Genomic DNA, 18,777 nt, shown 5'->3' with positions numbered 1-18,777 from the left:
TAAACCCCTGATTGTTCTAGAGTAAAAATAACATTAGATTCGGATTAAGGAGGCAAAAATAATTAAAAATCGAAAACATCGTGGATCTACGGTGAATAATGACGGAGATATTAGTTTTGTCAATCTTTTTTCGATTTCCGCCCACTGTGCGACGCTCGAACTTATGGGAGCGTTTTAGCTGCTTATGGAGTTCGTATTCTCTTCTCTCTCACAGAAAATAAATATTGAGTGACTTTACGCCTTTACTGACTCCACAAAAGTACTGGTATGGATCAATACGCGAACACGTTTATTTAAGGCTTTCCTGGCTAATACGATTGCTCAAATATCTGAAAGTCAAGTGGGTGTAGCGTGAAATCATATAGCTGGTAAAAAAATACCCTGCTGATTCAGACAGCTGGGGATCGCTAACCAAATAAATAATTAACGATGATTTATGGTAGAACGCACCTCCATGGGTAGCTAATAGTAGTAGTCAATGGGATGTTGGCGTTTTGACGGGAAGAATTGAGGAACTTCCGGAAATAAAATAGGCATTACATTTCTGGAAAGTTTACCCTGTCTATCTAAACTTAATAAAAGATGGTTATCTTAGCGTAAAAGAGATCAATAGGGTTCTAAAAATATGCATGAAAGTTACTTAGCTTGTATATTTTAAGCAAGAATTAAATATCTTAAAGGAGGCCGAATATATTCCAGAAAACTTCAGACAATGTGTCCATATCTGGATTCCGATGGTTGCCTCAGGGTGGATGGAAGACTAATTAACTCTAACTTAGCCTACAAACGCAAACACCCATTACTGTTGCCCTAGGCAGCTTATCCAACCGCATTGATCGAGGACCATTACCATAAAATGTATTTTCATGGCAGGCCTATGAAATTACAGTACTAATTAGGATTGAAATTTTGGATTCTATCAGCGTGTTCCGTGGTTCGAAAGCGAATCAGAAAATGCATTCCTTGCTCAAGATTGAGGGCTTCGAGCAAAGTAGGTCCCGGGAATGGGGGATTTACCCTCCCCTCGAGTGGTGACAACGCGTTACACAGAGGGGTTGATTTTGGAGGACCATGTCTTACCTTCAGGCAAAGGCGTACATGTGTTTGTTTTTATATTTACCCACTAAGGCGACTAATTTAGAACTAGTGTCGAACTTAACCTGCGATCCATCTATTGCCGCTCAAGAGCGCTTTATACAAAAATTGAAGCTGTTTTTAATGCATTGGCATTTACGCCACTATCGTACGACCCGTCTGAATATCAAGAACTGCGGGACATTTTTAAATTGGTGTCGGTCTACCGGAATCATCCCTACTTCACAGGCAAAATAGACTTCGGGGTTGCAGTTAGTGGGGCAGATAACGCAACACTTGTGGAAGAGACGGCCCACGGAGTATTTGAGTAGACTTCAATTTAGAAATAAATGGGTCGAAGGGGATGAACACTTAGCCGTGGCTGACGTGAAAGAGAAGCATATATTTCCTCTACAGTACCCTTTAGCTAGAGTCGAAAAAGTTCCTCCAGCTTAACAGAGTTCGAGTAGTAGCCCTAATAACAAAGTACGGAGTTTTAAAGCGCCCCGTAGCTTAAGTTGCAAAGCTTCCAATGGGAAATTAGGAGACCTAGTTTCCAAAAATATTTATTCTTTTTTCACTCACTAATAAAATATTTAATTTAGATGGAGGAGAGTAGGTACTCCTAAATAATAGGTGATAATATTGAAATTAAATATAGTATGCTTGGTCTTTTAGTCCCCAATATACCTTCCCGAGCCTCTTTCCTGAATTAAATATCTGGCAAAAGCACCCTAACGGAGTGAAGACTACCTTTCTTTCCTTTCCCTCGCATAGACCAAATACGCATAATTTAATTCAGTTGATCCAGCTGTGAGATTGGTAATCGACAACATATTTCGCAATTTTGCTCATTTTTATTTTTCAAAATTTGCTTATCGAATTTTGGTAGGGAGTGTATTTAGAAGTAATTGATAGGGGCCGCTTGATGTCGGCCTTCAAAAAAACTCCCTCTATTGATATAATTGTTTAGACTTCAGGAGTGACGCTGGCTCATGACGACGGAGGAGTAGTATTGTCGTGTCGTCGGAGCAATACAGTGTGTGAGCAGAGAACGGGGCTCCGAGCCGAACCATCGGGGGACAGGACAGCAGGTACAGCATTCGTCAAAAGGTAGGAACGACAAATGGGGCGTTCTCTCTCTCTCTCTCGCCTACTCAATTGCAATACAGTCATTTTATACATTTTTTGGGTTAATAATAAAATTTCAATTAAGAAAATATATTGCCTAAACATAACTGTTTGTTAATGCCTCTCCATAATCGTTTTTTAGCGAACAAACGGTAGACCTTTTACGGTGAACTTCCTTAAAATAAGACCTGAATGCTCGTTGGGTATACCGTAACTACTCTACAAGGGTTTTTCCTTTTAAAAATTCGTGAATGCATTCCTGAACGCATCATTCGTGGTGTAGGTATTATGGCTGGCAAGGTATTATGTAGATGTAGATTTTCTTCAATTCGGCGATGCGGGCTCTGAGAGCCAGTGGCGCAGCGAGGGGAGGGTTTTGGGGGATAAAACCCCCCCAGAGCTCAGAGAAATTTTTAAGATTAACCCATTTTACTCAATTGGATTGATATTACTAATAGAATAGTGTAAGGATTAATAAAATATCCCTCAGAATGCCGTAAGAATCACCATTTTGAACCATTTATTTTAAAATTCAGCAAATTATTAATCTCCCACCTGCCGCTTATCCTGGTGGGTATTCCATATCCCCACACACCCCGGTATTAGTTGCACCTAAACCGCCCCCCAGCCTTAATTCGTAGCTACGCCCCTGCTGAGAGCACACACTCGCCGGCGTTTTTTTATTATCGTAACGGGAGACCGATTTGAAGCCATCCTAGCCTCACTAGTATTAAAATCCCCCCCAAAAGAAAGCTGAGCAATAGAACGAGGGCCGTGCTTTGCAAAAATTATAAAGTTATTGTGCTTAAAGTTAGAGAGTAATCAGATGTAATGTGGTTGCTCCTACGCCTAAAAAACGCTAATAAGATAACGAGATAAAAACAAACTTAAAAGTGCAACGGAAAAATAACTGAAGAAGAAATATGTCTACTTCCTACACTCCAAATCAGGGGTTTAAAAAAAATCTTTTAATGCAAGGGCCTAATATCGATTTCCGGAGGCCCACAATGCTCCACGTCACTTTACCACCACATCAATAAAATTTAAAAAAGCAATAGGGTGGTTTCCTATTATTTTTTATTGCCTAAATCGAAAGATTATTACTCCTGGAGTACGCATTTCACGCTATTAGACTTTTAAATGACGATATCTATTTTTCGCGATTAAACGAAAAGTGAAACTTTCAAGCGCGCGAAAACGCGACGGCTAAGTATGAATGCCGGGAAAAGTCCGAGTGACGTATTTCTGGTTCCCGCTGCCGCAAAGTGAGGTGACCTTGGGGCGAGGCTTTGAGCGCTCATACGACGCAGGCTACTAGCAGGTAGCAGAGTACCCTGATAGCTGGTAGCGCTTGGCTTAAATATGGATTATTACTACCTAATCAAACGAAGAAAACTCTCCAGCCTTAGACAATTTTCATAAGTGATTATTAAGAGATGTTTCCCTGAGCTCTGTGCCTCATGCATGCATTGGTAATGTCAGACGATGTAAAACTCCTATCTACTCGCATAGAAACTAGGTCCCTGTGACGTCACGTGGAGTTGAATCGCATGGGCGCCAATCTGGCCTTTTTCAAATGAGGATAAAATTGACCCTTGCCATTCGTCTAAACCGGTATTTCTTAAACCAAATTATTTGTATATTATGAATATGCTAATGGTGGGTAACGAATCGCAATCAATGCCTTTCGTTTTCTTTGATGAAGGAAACTACCCTATTCACATAGACGTAATGGATGAGCGAAAAGGGAATGTCAGCGGGGGCAAAGTGAATTACACTTCAAGGACGCTAGTGATAGGAGCAGGGAAGGAGAGGCTTTGTCGAGGAGGTAACTAAGAGGGGGTGAGTCACTAAGAAAGAGGGATCTAAAAGAGTAGGGATCGGTGTTTCGCGGAAAAAGCTGTTCACTATCCAGCAACTAGCGAAGGAAATAAACTATACGAGAGGAGAATAAAAACAAAACAAAAATTCACTACCAGCGAACTGGGCGTAGAACTTAAAAATAAGAATTCTGGGCTTCTTAAGATCTAAAAAAAAACTCACTGCCAAAAATAAACATAGTTGAACGGCAACGTTAATAACAATAGCAATATATATCAAGCTCTTTAAGAAAATACGCATAGTTAGTCCGTAGTATAGTAACAAGAGGGTGAGAATTCCCCGTGTTGGAAAAATGAGCTAACGCATTATACGGGCACGGGATTTAACAACTATCAATAGCCAGCAGTATAAAGTGTACTTTAGTAAGTTAATTTAATTTAACAGCTGGTTATCATAATTCAAAGTACAACGGCTGGTGTAAAAGAAAGAGGATTGCTATCGCGAAATTATTAAAAAGGCATTAACGATGCTAACCTAACGGAATTCTTAGACAATTTTTTTCTAAAGCAGCAATGTTAAGAATCTATTCAACGATTCGATCACCAAATTAGTGCACGACACAACGACCCGTGCAACTAGCTTCGCAATAAAAAAAGGAACAGAAAAAGCAGGGATAGATATATGGTTTCTACTTATCGATACAAGAAGCCGCTCTAAAATCACACGGCGCACGAATGCAATCCAAGAAATCAGGAGATTCACTCAATAGCAAACCGACATACAGAACCCAAAATGAACTAAAACAAAATTTGGTAGAACAATATTAAGACAAGGACTAATTTGAATTCGCTAATAATAAATAAAATAAGCAACGATGAGTATACGACTGTACACTACACGTAACAGATAGCTTTATGGGCAGATTACCTTCATGAATAATTGGCAAGTTTTGCCTTTGCTTGAATGTGGAAGTATAATTTGTTAGCGTGCGTAACTTTTTTATGACTATGTGGAGTGCATTTGGGAATACTCTTACATGCTGCATTCTGGTGATTGATCACCCCCTGCCAAACACCCTCGAGGTGGCTCGCAGGATATTAGTAGTAGTATTAAAATTTAGGGTGCGTCGACGGCTAGGTCATTTCGCACCACTACTGTGTCATTTAATTCCAAAACTTATGTAGAAAGACAGCCACTGCATACGATGTCTTCGCACAGAGAGTGAGCATTATTAGATTTTATTAAAAATATTTCTCTGAGGAACTGAAATGTATAATTTAAGTTTGTAGGGTGGTCTCCTAAAAGGGCTTCTAGGTCTCCCCCTAGATTTAAAGGTACTTAAAGGCCGTTTTACAATGCACACGGAATTGCGCAATCTTACGTGCGTGCGAAGGCGCAATCAAAATTGCGTCGTGTAAAGCGGTGAATTGCTAGAACACATGCGAGAATGCGTGGATGCGAGACGGAAAAATAGCCCCTATTCTAATTTCGTTCATGCATTCACACAATTCCATGCCATTTTAGAAATTAATGCAGCTCTAACCTGCGCAATTCCGTGCCCCGTGTAAAACGGCCTTAACACAATCTATCAGGATATGTCTAATATTTAACGGGCACTTACAATCATCGCATTGGGGAGGTTCTTTCCCTTCAGTAAAGAGATACGCATGGGTCAGGGGGCTGTGCCCTATCCTCAATCGTGTGAGTACTGCCTCCTCTCTCCGATTGCTACGAGAAGAAGAGAGTCACGCTGCTATTACATCCTTGACAAAACGGAGCTTGTTATTATTCAGAATCCTCCACGACTCCCTCCATCATTCCAATACATATTATGTAGATGTAGAACGTATGACGTAAGCAGCTGTAGCAAGCGCAGGTTGTTTTCATAGTCATGCGTGAATCACTTACTATGCTACCTTTAACGGAAAACTTAAGACTAAACGCGTTGTATTACATTTCTTTTCCATGCGGTTGCATAAATATGGCGATGGGTAGGAATCAAACCGTTGGAAGAAAGGATGACAGTAACCGTCTCACTATTGTACAGCGGGTTTCAGAAGTAAATGTGCATTTCCGACGAGGCATAGGAGCAGCCAAAAATTAAGGCTAGGGGGGGTTTTAGGCGCAACTAACACTTTGGGTTGTTGGGGTATTGCATACCCATCAGGGTAATCAGGAGTTGCGTGGGCCCTCCTCAAGAAAATTTTTAAGATTAATGGTTCCAAATGGCGAGTTTTACGGATTTCTGAGGGATATTTGATAAATCCTAACACTATTGTATAAGTAATACTGATCCAAATAAGTAAAATGGACTAAACTTAAAAATTTCCCTGAGCTCTGGGGGGGGGTTTGAACCCCCGAAACCCCCCCTCGCTGCGCCCCTGCGACGAGGCACATCTCAACTGGCATTATTCTCGTGACATTCTACCGAAACAAAAACTAACACGACAAGAATATCAGGAACTGGGAAGAAGTAAAAGGGGAAGCTGCGTCTAAAAATGTTGTGTTTAGTCCGGACCCCATAAGGGAGTTAAATGGAAATCATTCGCAAAGAAGCCGATCTAACTGCGGAAATATTTTTTGCGGGTAACCTCAGAACCCGCTTGATTAAGCTGGTTGAAATTTCCCAAGTGATCATACCATTACCCATCAGCACTTATTAATAGCAAAAATTAAGGTACGGAACTCTCTATTCATGATTTTGAAACGAAGTTTATTTGTTTTCTCTATAGAAATAAAGTTACGCGAAAATTTAACGAAGCAACGAAAGTTGAGTTCCGGTTGATAAAGCGAAATAAACTTGCCCATAAATTCATAATATCAGTGAATAGTATTAAAAAATTTGTCGAAAGCATGCCTTGTAACAAATCAAAATGACGAACCATTATCATTAATTAATGCCCGAATGAAATTGTTTGAAACATGCTCCAAATATGTGAGAATTATTGTGAACTCGAGAAAAAGCATAAAGAAATGTGTGCCTAGTATTATATGGCGTTACCTAGATCAATGAATCTGTATCGATATCTAAATTCTCTGCTTCGTACAGACAACCTTACAGATAATTGCTCCCTATTCCTTTGGGCATAAGAGACGAGAAGTCTTAAGGATTTCCATGCATGACTTGGGGGAAAAGAACCCACACATTTATTTTATGACAAGGGAGGAAGAACTAGTCATGATGAGAAAGGCGAGAGTTGTCCGGATAAACCATGGTGGGTAAGTAGGTAAGAGTAAGCTAAAATGAAGAATTGAGGAAATAAAAATAAACGGCTCCAAAGAAAGTCATTTGACTTCGATGCCTTCCGACTAAGAATTTTTTAAATTTCGTGAAATAAGGAGATAGACTTGGCAACATAACAATAAACCATGAAGCCACAGGGTCATGTATTCAATTACAGTTGAAAAGAGCACTTTTGGTATTTTTTTTAGAGAATAGGGTAAGCCTGAGTGTTGAGATTATTGTGCGTTAATAAATAAAGGGGTAAATTCAAAAGTTTTCATTTACAAAAGTTCATTCAGAAATCAGCGTAGAGCAACAGAAATAAGAAGCAGCGTCTCCGTCTCAACCTCACCAATTTTCGATAATAAATCTACGATAGTAACTTAAAGCTAGAGAAATGTCGGCTGCGTCATAAAGAAATCATATCTATCGCAGTCGTCAATTGCCGTAGCATCAAAAACAAAATAGCTGATGTTCACCATTTATTACTGAGCACCGAGACTGATGTTGTGACAGGAACTGAGAGTTGGTTCTCAAGTGAAATGGCAGATGCCGAGATATTTCCTAAAGCTTACTCACTAGATAGAAAATACCCTAAGGAGAGGGTAGGAGGAGGAAAAGTGTTTATAGCTGTAAAAGAAGGGATCTAAGCAGAGCTGAGATTGTTCCAGATAACGACATGGAAAGTGTGTGGTGTTTTAGCCAATGCTCGTAAAAAAGGATTTTTATATGTGCATATTAGAGGCCACCTGACTCAAATATAGATACAGTGTTACAGTCGGAAAAACAGTGTTCTTTATAACACCGCAACGTTTGCAAGACTATAAAAATCTACTGCATATATCACTATGTCTTGTCATGGTACAGAAAGTCATCTATAATCCATCAATCCAAAAACAACTCCAGGTCCCATTCAAATTCCCGCCGGAGACTATAAAGAGGTGGCAAATTCAATAGCTTCGTGTTTTAAATTAATATTTGAAAAATCTCCCGCGGACCATCTTATACCTGAAGACTGGAAAATAGTGAACGTTATCTTTACTTCTAAGGGTGGTGATATACACCTATAGTAACTACGGACCTATCTTCCTCACGTCTATCTCATGCAAAATATTGGAGCACATAGTCGTCAGTTCAATATTGAGGTATTTCGATACTGAAAACTCGTTTAGTCAAAATCAGCATGGATTCCGGAATGCTATGACGTGCGAGACTCAACTCTCCTTCTTCATACATGACATTCCAACTTCTGGAGAGGGGCACATAAAATTTGACGCGATATTTCTAGATTTAAAAAAGTTTCCGATAAAAAACCTCCGTACGCGAAATAATTAGTTGAGCCATAAGGCTATGGAATACATTCCGATTCTGGATTAGAAATTTCTTAAACAACCGCGAACAAAGGGTAGTTCTATATGGCCTTAGCTCAGATACGGCGAAGGTCAAATCCGGTGTACCCCAGGGAAGTGTTATCGGTCCCTTATTATTCCTTCTGTATATTAATGATATCACTACCGTTGTATCTAGTAAAATTTGGCTTTTCGCGGACGACGCCGACGACGCAGTGCTGTACAGGGATATAAACTTTTCTGCCGAATTGTCAACACCGTCGATTTTTTGCCGAGAACAGCTCTGGAAGTGGGCGACGGATCCTAAACGGGTGAGTGTGTGGAAATATGTGTGAGGTTAGTCATCAATATCGGCAATAAAAGTAGTCGGAAAACGGAAGAGCTATCGCTCGAGCTGAAAGATAAGTCTAAGTGGGAATAGCGTGTACAAATGGTAGAGTCGAAAATTTTCTGGTTAAATCGTAGTAAGAAAGTCACTTAAAGTTAGCTAAAATTATTATTGTATATAATTACGATTATACCTATTAATCTGAAGTGAAAGGAAAGTAAATGCTCGCAATGGAGTAATATGACGATAGTAACTGTTATCACTGTGAAGCTAAAACACGAGTTTTATTCATTGATGGTTGAAACTTAATTTAAAGGTAATGTTTTGGATTTTCTCGTGATATACGTGACCGTAATGCGATCTCAAAGCATAAGCATCTCGAGTATATTGTGGATATTTTTCTCTTGGTAGCATCTTCCACGGAGAAACAAAGCATACGGAGACAACGAAGGCGAGAAAAAGTTTACAGTTCCCGTTATTCACCAAATGAATGGCCACTTTGTCATAAAATACTTCTACCTTGCTAGTTCACTGAGATAATATGTAGCAAATAAAACATAACGAATTGAAAATCTAAAATTAAAATAAATGAAAATTTGACTGACTTACCATATCTTAACCGGCTCATCTCTCCCGTGTTGCGTTAACAGGATTTCCTCGCAAACCCAATTTAATTTCGCGTAACATACAGCGGCCACTTAAAGGATTTCCATAACTGTAAAGAAAGAAAAAAAATACAAATTAAACTTCGCCTCGAAGGGCATTATTAAAATGGTTTCTATCCTTGTGAAACCCCTCCCTATGATGTATAGATTATCACCAGAAAAAGGATCAAATTATGTTAGAAGACATTTAAGTGTAGCTCGGAGGAAAAACCAATGACTATCGACTAAACATTTGATGTTACTCATCTCATTAATACATAGTTATGGCAGATACGAACACTTTCAGAAATAACTTTTGCCGCGAACTTTACAACACACCGGTGAAAACTATAAGAATAACCAGCACCAGTATTGATTATGAAAACTGAGATTAATGGACTGTCATGAGAATTGCAGACTCAGCAGCTGGCATTGGAGCCCCGCTGACAAAATTTCTGCAACACGGCTTCATTCACGTAAGCAGAGCTAAACAGAATTTAAACTTTGAGAGACATGACCGAGAGAAATTCACCACGTACTATAACGGATATTTGATACATTGCGAGTAAGTATTACGTTCCATAAATTTATCAAACGAGAATGCTTCTTGGAAACTATGGATGGACATTTTCTCTCGAAAAATACATTAACGAACATCATGTCGAATATGATACATTGACTTAAACTCGAAAGTCGAAAAATATGAAAATGACACGATAAGCTTAAAAAAGCTAAAAAACGGGGTTACAAGTTTTCAGCACTTCGTTGAACACGACTTTCCACAAAATAAATATTCTATACGGGTCTATATTCACTTACAATAGCAATTATTGTCACATTTCATTTTAACCCGAATTCACACACCATTAACACTGAAGAACAACGTAGAATGTAAAAGCTGTCAACTGTTGGGCACACCAACGTACTCACCTCTTCACTCAATGCGAGTTGCCGCCAGACTGATGAAAATTTTCTAGGAAACGAATCTAAGGGCCCTGCGACTGTCACATTAGCCGCCACAATAAATAGTTCCGATTCGATTTTTATTAACAAAGCAAGCCACAGGATTAAATCGATAATTTATAAAATATTTAAATCTATTGATTATAATAATATATTTTGTTTATTAATTTCTAATCCCATTTGGTGCATTAAAAAATTTGATTTATTGCGCGAAAACAAATTTAAATTTTAAGGTGGGGTGGAATAGCGTCGACGGAAAATAGTATCCTTACGCGGGGGTCGCGAGGCAATTTTTTTCTTGCGTAGACTTTCCAGAAAAATCGTCTCATTGTGGGAGGGGATTAACGACTTTAAAGGTCATTCAAGACGTCAGCAGGATCTTTGTCAGTATTTCACCAAACTATTGCATTATTCCATTGCCTCAAATAACACTATGTTCCGCGTAGTAAAATTGGGCAGTATCCATAGCTATTTTACTTCACGCTAGCCTTAATACAAAGGTCGCAATCACAGGCCTACCCCACTTCCCAAGAAGTCTTACCCCTCTCCCCAAACCGTCACGAGCTTTGGAGTCATTTCAACCAACTTATTTCTTTCTTAGGCAGCTGAAAAACAAACCTACCACCTCCGTCAGGATCACCTTGTACCCCAGAGGTTATTAAATTGCGCGAAGAAGGCAGCCGATGATGGGAAGGAGGCAACGAAGAAGACGTAAAAACTCTTAGGATGGCCATTTACGTGAGTACGAAAATTTTATACTAGTGGAATAACAATTGATAATAAGATATTAACTTACTCTGAATAAGCTATGCAGGCTATTTTCTTGTAATGTTCGTGATATTTTACGGGTTGTATCAGAGGGTGGATAGGGCCGAAAACTGTTGGTGGTTTAGTCGTTTATTAAGATTCAATCGCATCACTGTTTTTGTGCTTCGGATTTCTTTCTATTCATTTGCGGTTCACTTGATCAGTTGTTCTACATCGTGCATTGATCACTTTAGGGTAAATCTTACATCATCCTCATATGCGAGTATGTGTTTTCGAAATGGTTCAATGAAATATTGGTAATAGTTTGAGGCCAAAGTCGTAGCAGCAGTGGGGAATTAATGTGGGCTAAACCCCCCTCCATCCCAAAATGCTGGAGAGAAGGGTCATCTGCAAAACCCATCCTAATGAACCCTTCTTTCCTCTCCCCCGAAAACTTTTATTGCTATGTCAAGGGCGGTTTAAGATCGTAGCTTTGGGGGTGTCATAAATTTTCCGTGTAGCCTTGATGGTATGCAATACTTGTCAGCGATATTACGTCTGAAGACTAATTTGCGTAGACGAGTAGCTTTGTAGTATCCATTAATTATTTTTCAACATTATTTGTTTAGCTGATCAAACGAAAGCTTTCATTGGCAAGCAAACTAAAATACTACAGTATTTTCAAATTTTCTTGAAATAACGTGGGTAATCCCACCCCCACTACGCTACAGCTGCGGCCTTGATTTTAATAGCGATAAAGATAGTAATGTAACCCTATCATACTCTGTCAAGCACCCGAGCGATGCCTCTTGCCTGTTCATTCAGGTGTCGCATTACTTTGATTTCCGTATTTTTTTCCGTATTTCCTTATTTTTTCCACTCAATTTCAATTTCCTAAAATCTCTCAGAATTTTTTATCCCTCTTAATAAATATTTTCTGCCATTTGAGTGAGTATTTTCGAGCCGTCAACGATTTCACTAAGTTGAGCTAAACCTTGAAATGAAACTATGAAACCTTAAGCGGTGGAATACTTTAATAATAACCATGTAAGAAGTATTTGATGCTTTAACATTGAGCTTCTGCGATGGCTTTTTCTCGGGAGTGCGGTAGGTCACGGTTTGCTAAGCATCTTTCGTGTTCGGACACACCAGTCAGTGGCGCAGCGAGGGGGGGGTTTTGGGGGATAAACCCCCCCCCCAGAGCTCAGAGATTTTTTTTTAGTTTAATCCATTTTACATAAGTGGATTAATATTACTGATAGAATAGGGTAAGGATGAGTAAAATATCCCTCAGAAAGCCGTAAAACTCACTATTTTGAACCATATATCATTAAAATTCCGCAATTTATTAATCTCGCACCTACCGCTTATCCTGGTGGATATACCATACCCCCACACACCCCGGTATTATTGCACCTTAATCCCCTCCCCCCCCAGCCTTCAATCCTAGCTGCGCCCCTGACACCAGTAACAAAGTTCCTCCCATTTTGGCCTATATATACACCACCACATGGGTCACATTACAGTTCGTAAACACCGGATTGATGCATGGGGTTGATGTATCGTGCAATCAAGCCTTTAGATCGCAGTGGCGTCGCCTAGCCACAACTCCACTGCTTATCAGTAGCCAGCCCTAGTTGATCGCTTCGATCAGATATGCGGGAAAAGATAAACGTATTCCATACCTGTCCCGCAGTGGCCTTCAGTCCCTATCACCACGTTTGATACTTATTTGCTGTCGCTTTTCAAGAGGACGCTTGCCTCAATCGGTCTTTTTTTGGACTGATTGCTAGCTTAAAACTCATGCTACCATCTTGGAATTTTTACGGTGCATGAAATCGACCGTACACTACATTTTCCTGCACCTCAAAATTGATCATTTTACCTTTTAATCGTTATCTTTGCTGATTTTTTTAAGCATGTGAGACACAGGAAAATTTTTAACGGAATGTTGAAGTCTACTCTGTATACTCTGAAAATTTTGAGACGACAGAAAATATTTACGCAAGTAATTCGTCATTAAAAGTATCGGCTGAGAGGTAGGTATGCGTGACAACTGCCGTCTTCCTTGATGGCTTTCTTATTTCCATTTCATAACGATAGAAAAACTTACATTTTTTCCTGTACAATGGGCTTACTTCATTTCTCTGTGGGTTACTTTGTGACGCAGATCAAATGCTTTGTATTTAAAATTACCTTCTCCAGTAATAGCAAAAATACTTTGTATCCAATGTCCTTCTCAAAATAATAGTTTATTAATTATCTGCCCTCATATTTGCAGCAGCCGATTGGAAATGCGTAAAATTGAGAACCACAACACGTAACTCACACGTGTCCAGTTCCGGGGAAATAACAAGGAACAGCATATTAACAGATTAACAAAGACATTGTACTGCCAGCTTAATTTTAATTTCACAAACTCTAATGCACGTGTTTCGATTGGCTTACAATCATCGTCAGGCACTAATACTATTTCAGATATGTATAGATGTATATCTTCCAAAAGTAGTGGGAGTGGAAGGATCAGATTAAGGGAGATTGGGGGTAGAGGTGAGGGGGGGGAAGGAGGAAGAACAGAATGATTGTCAAGAAATATAACATTATTCAGACCGATACAACCAAAAATTCCGGACTTGCGTCATGTCACGAGGTAAAATGTTTTGTGTTCGGTAGTGGGGTTATAACGAAGTTAGGGGTTTGCATCAAAGATAGAGGAATGACCAGCACACTCATTTTCGTTCATTAAATCAAATTTCTTCCAAATCTGTTTTACTATCTCCCACTGTTCTGCCGCATATCCTTGAAAACGACTAATATCTAAAACAAAATTGGAGAGTTGTTTATCTTCCATTACAGTGTATGGCGAAGTAAGACAGGGTCACGGTTCGCTAAGCACCTTTCGTCTTCGGACACTCGAGTCACAAAGTTTCTCCCTACGCATTTCCACATGAGTCATATTCCAGTTCGTAAACACCAGATTGAAGCATAGCGTCGAGTCCTTGGTGTTGTTGAAAAGTGTTCTTTAACTTCTCGGTGAATAAGAAATGACTCTAGGAAATGCTTTGGCTGCTTCGTAGGAAATTTTACCTACATAAAGTGGCCTTACTCATGTCTGCTTCTTTTCATTTGTAGGTTCTAAATGTTTTACTAATTCAATAGGCATGGAGTTTATTTTCTTGTGACAGGGGGGCTCTGACCGCCCCCTCCCGAAAAGGCCCGCGGCGTTTTCCATGACCTACGACGTACCACCGTATCTCCTTCAGTTGTTGGGATAATAATTCACGAAAAACTAAATTTGATCGATTTGACCAAAATTAAATGTGCACCGATCCGTCTGAAAATTGGTTTCTCGACTTATCACGGTCTTGGTTAAAAAATCGATTTTTTTACCCATGAGTGCCCCCAAAAAGTAGAGGTAGTTGGCAACACAGTAAGAGCGAGAAAATTTAGCGTTTCGGCAATTTTTTCCAGTGTTGCAGATGATTTCATGTGGGGGAACTATTATGTGATTTTTTTTCGCATCTCATCTAGTTCACCTGAAACATTGGTATGAGTGAGCAAGTGGTAGGAAGTGGGTGTCATAGCATATACATAAAACTTTAAACCAGTTTATTTTCATTTTTGAGGTGTAGATGTGAATGTTTTGTTGCTTATACTAATGATAATAATAAATAATCAACTTTATTAACACAATATATTCATACACATAAAAAATAAGTAAGTAGTTCACCGCTAATTGGTTAAAGACTTAAGTTTGCTTGGATAGTTCACATTTAGTTTACAGGTTTTCATGAGGCTCTCTTCTCTCCTGCTCTTCTTAGGATTTCCTCATTACATACTCGGTCGTTTCACTTAATTCTCATCATTCTTCTCTAGTACCTCATCCTTTCTTGATTTTTCAACGATTGCCATTGCTCGTGATGCTCCAAAGGTAGTATCTGATGAATTGTTTCCTTACTTCCACATTTAAGTTTCCCACTGTAAGTGCATTTTTCTCCGCCTGGGCTATTCTGCGGATAATTTCATTCTTGCTTCTCTCATTGCTAATTTCGTTCATTTTATTATATCTTCCTTAAGCAAAAAGTAATTTATAATCACATATTTTTTAAACAGCTAATACCACTTTTAAGAATATATTTTGAAGAGAAGATTAGGTGTTTCTTTATTTATTTAATATAATATAAAGACAGCACTAAGCCAATTACAGAGTACTCGCAATAACAGATACCGATATAAAAATACCGAGAACTGACTTCCGGGAAACCAAAGCGAAAAAAAGATTTACTATCGACTTTTTCTCTGAGGTATGTATGTATGATACCACTCCTAAGATATAGTGCCGTCTTTTAAACCAATAAAATGTAATTTTATGACAGAAGTAAAGTATCAGAAAGGAAAAATACTCTAATTACTGCTATAAAGGATTTTAAAAGCATCCCACGGCCAAAAAATACGACTAATTTATCGTCCGCTATAGCAGGAAATTCCCCATGAAGTCCCCGATGTCAGTAATTCATGACAATTTGGTTCAGGTGTTCACGGGCGAATTTTTCAATGAAACAAGTGGCTTAGCTCGATTCCAATTCCATTTTGTCCGATTTTCTCTCCTAATGAATCTAAAGGCCTGATTTTATGGCACATTGACTTGTGCGAGTTCATACATATTTGTTTCAACAGCTTTAAGTGTTCGTATCAATTTAGTATAATTTATGAAAATACTTCTGAAACTCATCACACATTGTCTCCACCCTTTCTTCCCTGTTCAGCGATAGGGGAATAAGAATTTATTTTTTCCTATGCAATAGATAATTATATGAATTTGAATTATCTCCAGAGAAAGCGATAAATAATCTTAACAATGACATTCAACGATGACACGAAATTAAGGCGGCCCTCATCAAGAATTTCGCTAATTGTTATTTTTTTGTAGTCTAATCAATAAAAATTGTTGGAAATGTAATATTAAACCATAGCAACTAACACAATAAGCAGCTGAATAAATGGTATGCCTTATAAATTGTCTTAATTTGTTTTTTTATTTAATCTTTTAAAATAATTTTTGCTGCAAAATTAATTTTTATTTTTGACCTGTTTTTTACTTATTGTACCTCTCATCTTTATAAATAATAAGCCTAAATAATGTAAACTAATCTTTCGAAACGTCGGCACATATATTTTTTATGTAAACGAACCTAAACCTCAAGATTCATTTTTATAAAAATTAAAACTAGAGGTCAAGAACAAAAGAATAAAATATAAAAATAGTTCTGAAATTCATCAAACATTCTCTCCTTCCTCACTTGTCTATAGTGCAAGTGATCTCAGCTGTCGGTCGCCTCCTCCAAAAACCACACCAATCAATCATACCTACCCTTTGCATCCAACCTGAAATCCTGAAATTCAAACAACCTGTTAGCGAAATTCGTGGCAAGGGTTCCTCTTCATCACCAGTGGCGTAGCCAGGAGGGTCCAGGGGGTCCGGACCCCCATCCCCTCCGAAATATAAAATACAATTATTTTCCTTCATAAAAGAAAACAAAATATTGAAAATCATGAATTTAAAAATTATTTCTTTGACAAATGAAGTTTTTTCGATTATGAAAAGTGTTAAAATTAGTTAAAAACCCATAACTAAGTATCCTATTTTTAAAAAAATTTCCCCCTGGTTTTGGACGCCCCCCCCCCCCTCCGAAAGAAATTCCTGGCTACGCCGGTGTTAATCACACATCCTGTATCTCAAGTATAAAAATTTTGCTTCTGATAAAATACTGAGGTAAATTTTTCAAATTGGAAATGCTGGCAAATAATGTCAGGGGTCTATTCTGAAAATTTAAAAATGATGGGCCAAGTTTGATGCAGCAGTGCCTCACTGAAGAAATGATTCGAGTAGGATTGAAGTGTCCTCTTTAGGATGTAAAACTTAGAATTGCTTTGATGGCGAATAGTCATTAATGTACCCGTAAATGCGTCATGGATGAGACCGAACTAAGGGCCAATGGCTACCATGAATATTCAAGCTCAAATCTTTCGTTTAAGGTAGTAAACTCCCTTAATAGGCGTTTTACTCCCTTTTTTAATGCCATATTTTTTGCTCTATTATTATTCCCAGTGGATACGTGGATAGACAAAGTTATTTTTGTTAAAATCCCTAATTATAGCTTATTTCTCCGTGAAATTGAGATCCATCTGCCCGTGAGCGACGCGGGTGAAGACTTGAGTCAACTCATTAAAATGCGCGGTGGGTCTAGTGACCGACTGTACAATCCTCGTAATTGTAGTATTCGGACATTGTGGTAGCAAGCTTTCGTGGGATGGAATGGGGCCTCCTCTCTCTGGTCCACTTGGTCTCCACACTGATCATCCTTCCTCCCAGCGGCGTCCCTCGGCCCCCTTTGAGGGAACGAGGACTTTGTAATTGATTGGCGGAGGGGAGACACTGGCTTGATTGAATCGTATGCAATTAGTAAAGGGGCTGGCTCGCTCGCTCTTACAACCAACGTGCTCTCATATGGCCGCCTATATTCTTGGCTGCGGAGGATAGAGGTGGACTCAACGACTACTCAACTGTATCGATCACTAATGTATCTGGTGCTTTGCAGTATCAAGTACTTATTAGCGATTACTCTCTACTAGTGATTCCAGGCTGCATCCTCTTCCACAGACGATTCCTTGCACTGCCAATGTCTTGCTGTATCCAATCCCACGAGAGTCCTAAAAATAGTAGGTAAGAAGAGAGGCTTCATGAAAACCTTACTAAGAAGACGAAACAACCTTACAGGACATATCTTGAGACATAATGGTCTTATGAATAAAATCGTCGATGGACAAGTAGATGGCACGAACGGAGAAGGAAAATCTCGAATAAAATATATGGAACAGGTAATAAAGAATGTGAAAGGGAAGACATGCGTAGCTGTGAAAAGATTGGCTGATTGGAGAATTGAGTGGAGAGCTGCGTCAAACTAATCTTAAGATTGGTGACCAGAGACCAGATGATGATGATTTTTTCAGCTTTAAAGTAGCATTTCTGCATGAATTAAATTGATTATTTATTTTCTCTCTTCCAGAAATTACTTACTGAATTCCTACCTTTTTCTACACCATTTCGTCTACTTACTCTTCCCTAAATCGTTGATTGTTGACAAGCAATGATGATAATGATGATCCACTTCCACTGATTTTTCCTTATAATCGCTATTCCTATCTGTATGCTCTAAAAGGTAGGATACTGTGAATAACCATGAGTACGTTGCACTGGATATTTTAGTTTTGAAGTATCCAAGTACACCTCGAAAGGCGATTACCTGTTTATTTGTAGTTGATTTTGGGCATATCTCAAGCGGGGGAAAATGTAGCTGTGGGGAGAGATTCAACGACTCACAGGAACACCGAATGCATTTATTAATAGGCAGATAGTCAAATTTTTAAGGTAAGTTTTGGTAAATATATGAGACTCATGGCGAAGATATTAGATTGAAACCTTTGTATTTGAGTGTA

General features: G+C 38.8%; 1 long non-coding RNA gene across 1 annotated transcript; it reads left to right on the top strand.

The window, feature by feature from the left end:
- The first annotated feature begins 2,113 nt into the window (after positions 1–2,113).
- Positions 2,114–18,141, top strand: LOC124160128. The gene is made up of 3 exons (XR_006865085.1): positions 2,114–2,187; positions 11,135–11,271; positions 17,923–18,141. It is a non-coding gene; the product is annotated as an uncharacterized LOC124160128 (long non-coding RNA).
- The last annotated feature ends 636 nt before the right edge of the window (positions 18,142–18,777 follow it).

The sequence above is a fragment of the Ischnura elegans genome, chromosome 6 (genome assembly GCF_921293095.1).
Source record: "Ischnura elegans chromosome 6, ioIscEleg1.1, whole genome shotgun sequence".
Classification (NCBI taxonomy): domain Eukaryota; kingdom Metazoa; phylum Arthropoda; class Insecta; order Odonata; family Coenagrionidae; genus Ischnura; species Ischnura elegans.
Note: the sequence above shows the minus strand (reverse complement) of the source record. Positions and strands in the feature narration are given on the sequence as shown.